Here is a 3,702-nt window from a genome sequence, read left to right as displayed (position 1 = left end):
TATTATTATTACCCCATTCTAGTTTTGTAATTCAGCATTACATTTTATTATGAATTGTCTGCAGATTATCAAGTAGTCCTTTAGCCCAAAGTTTCTTGAACATTTTTGTCAAACTTTTTGGACCCCTATGTGCCCTTAAAAATATCCCAAACAGCTTTTACTTATGTGGGTTATATATCTACCTACGTGCACCACACTAGAAATTTTAATTCACTTTAAAGTAACAAAACCTAACCCATTTTATGTTAACACAAATAACATATTTATGAAAAATAACTGTATTTTTGAAAACAAAAAAATAGGTACAATGGCTCTCTTTTATGTTTTTACAAATCTCTCTGACGTTTGGTTTAAGAAAAGACAGCGGAGGGTGTGTTTCTGCATTCAATTCGTTGCAGTCCAATTCTTGGCTGAAATGTGTGGGAAGGATCCAGTCTCACGTTGACAGACCGTTTAAGACTGCGCGGATCTGAGCAGCCTTTTCAGAAGTGAATAGTGTTTTCTTTTACTGCAAACACCATCTGGTTCATTTCTTAAAGATCAGTTGCAATGTGGAATCCGAAACCATAGCAATGACCTTTACACGCCTGTTACGTTACATCCTTTGGCCTCTCTTGCAGCTTGGAGGCGCCTTTTACCCTATGCACGATTTGTGACATCCTGTGTTGGCCACTGGAAAATAAGACTTCACTGAATTTACACAGAATCTTCCAAATCCCATCATACAGTAGCAGAAACTCACACTGTTGATATAGCCACCGACCTCATCAGTATTATGAAAATGATTCTTGACACCCAGACTCTGTAAGCGGGCATCAGAAACTTCCAGGCCACTCGGGACCACATTCAGAAGTGCTGTTTTAGCCTCTGCTGAAGCTGCGAACCTTCCAGGCTTTGGAAATCGAAATCGTGACAAAGTGACTATTCAACGTATGGCCACTAGAGGGCGCACAAAACTGGCAGAACCGTCAAAACATGTATTCATACCAATTTCTTTAAGAAGAAATTCAAAAGCGTTTTATAAGAGAGAGGAAAAACACCATAAGCAAATTTAAATAATTATATTACCAATAATCTTTTGCAATTTTGAAAAAAAGTTACATTAATCCTAACTTGGTTCCAGCTAGTCACAGTCGTGTCGGAAACACTTCAGTGTAAAAGCTCCAAGCTGAGTAACGGCAGGTTAGTTACTTGTAGTAACTCTTATACTGAAAGTACGCCCTTAAAAATCTGAGGGGGGGTGTGTGTGTGTGTGCACGCGTCTGTGTGTGCACACTGGGACATTCAATTTTATGTGTTAACTTGGCCAGGCCGTGGCACCCAGATGCTTGGTCAAACACCCACGTAGCTGTTCCTGTGAAGGTATTTTTTGGATGGGATTAACATTTAAATCAGTGAACTCTGAGTGAAGCCGATTATCCTCCGTGATGTGAGCGGGTGGGCCTCGTCCAATCAGTTGAAGGCCTTGATAGAAAAAGACCAAGGCCCCCATAAACAGGGTGTCCGCCAGCAGACCCCCTTCAGGCTCGAACGACAGCTCCCCCCTGGTCTCCAGCCTGCCGCCTGCCCTCCAGATGCTGGACGTGCCGGGCCCGCAGTTGTGCAAGCCAGTTTCAGTCTCTCTCTAGCTCGGTTTTTACATTGATTTTATGTGTTACATCCTGTTGGTTCTGCTTCTCTGGAGAACCCTGCCAAGCACACACATGCACACACGCGCACACACACACACAGGCCGACGAGGAATTCCACAAGGAACAGCAGCCTGAAGCGGAGGGAATAAGGAAGCCCCGTCCATGACGGTTGGTCACAGGTAACTGTCATTTGACAGCCTCACGTAGAAGGCAGGAATCAAAATCCCACGTCCTGAATGAGGTGAGGAATCCAGTACGTGACCCCCCCAGGAGCTCCCCAGGGACTCCCTCAGGATGGGGACACGGTGGGTGCAATAGTACAGCCTCAGGTCAGGTCCCGTGTACCCTCAGGAGGACCATAAGCCCTGACCTTGGCTAAAGGGAGTCCCACCCACCCACCCGACGCCCCGCAGACGTAAATGTAAATAACATCTGAAAAAGGGCATCTCATCTGTGGGGAAAATTATTCCTCCAAATACTTTTCCAAATACAATGACTAGTATCTTGTCAAAGATAAAGTAACGTCCGTGAAAACTACCGATGAAAACAGATCTACAGAGACTTCACTTATGGCCACCGTCGGGCAGACTGTAACAAAAACGCTACAGCCTCAGCCGTCAGGGAAACACAGACCAAAACCACAGCGAGGTGGCCCTTCACCCCCTCCACGGCAGTGAGCAGGACAGACGGGGACAGGCCGGCGGGGGGGTGCCGAGGAGGAATTTCAGTGATGCACCCACGTTGGCGAACAGTCTGGCCGCGCCTCGAAGCATCTGACACAGAGACGCTGGGTGAAACGATCACGTGTCCACATGACACTGGGATCCTAGCGTCCCCAGAAGCATTCCTCATAATATCCCAAAGAGTGGAAACAACTAACTGATTCATGGATAAAACAAAATGTGGTCTAATCACAAAGACCACATGTTGTGTGATCCCATTTTATGAAACGTCCAGAACAGGCAAATCCACAGAGGCTGGAAGTAGATTCGTGGTCGTCTGGGGCTGAGAGATTGAGGAAGAATGGTACAGGGTCCCTTCTGGGGTGATGCAGATGTCCTAAAATGGACTGTGACGGTTGCACAACCCTGTAACTATACTAAAACCCATTGCATTTTATACTGTAAATGGGTGAATTGTATGGTATGTGAATTATGTCTCAACAAAGCTACAGTAGAGTGAAAAAATATGTGAAAACGTTGACATAAGTAAGAGACAATCCTGAAGATATCTAAGATAACAGGAAAACATATCAGATTTTAAAAACAACTAAATAGAGCTTTCAGAAATAAAAATTAAATGACCAAAATCAAAAACACAATGGCTGGATTCTACTGCAGAGTTGGCACAAAAATATAAATATGTGGCATTTAAATCAGAATAAATTATCCAGAGGCAAAAATTAGAGAGTGACACGGAGACGACAGATGCAGACAGTGGAATCTTTCCAGAATGGATGAAAAATGCCGACCCTCAGACCCCAGACTACTACCACATCCCAAGAAGGTTCCATGGTAGAAGTCCACACCTAAACTGATCATAAGGAAACTGCAGAAAACCAGATACAAATTAAATCCTATCAGAAGGCAGAGGAAAAGAAGGGATTTCCTCCAAGTCATGACGTGTGCAAACGAGCTGACCTCTGACCAGCCACAAGGCCAAATGGCACCCACGGTGCACAGAGAGCACACAGCCACCAACTTAAAACTCCACAGCCAGAGACGTGATCTTTCAAGAATGAGGCAATGTCAATGGTTTTCTCAGACAAAGAGAAAGGAAGACATTTTGCCACCAGCAGAAAATACTAAAGGACGCAATTCAGGCAGAAGGAGCACAGCCGGAAGAAAAGTCTACAGGACAAAAATACATAAGGGACGGAGAAAGTAAGAAATGGTCCCAACTCTACAGAAACGAACACCCATCAAATTCATGGAAAGTTTTTAAAACTGGGATGAATTTGTAAGACTTTCATGACATCCTAATGGGGTATTTATGAGGAATGGCCCACACCACTGGAATTTACCTCATTGGCAGGACATATTTATTTTAGAAAAATTAGGGAAAACTGCTG

This window comes from Delphinus delphis, chromosome 21, assembly GCF_949987515.2.
Source record: "Delphinus delphis chromosome 21, mDelDel1.2, whole genome shotgun sequence".
Classification (NCBI taxonomy): Eukaryota; Metazoa; Chordata; class Mammalia; order Artiodactyla; family Delphinidae; genus Delphinus; species Delphinus delphis.
Note: the sequence above shows the minus strand (reverse complement) of the source record.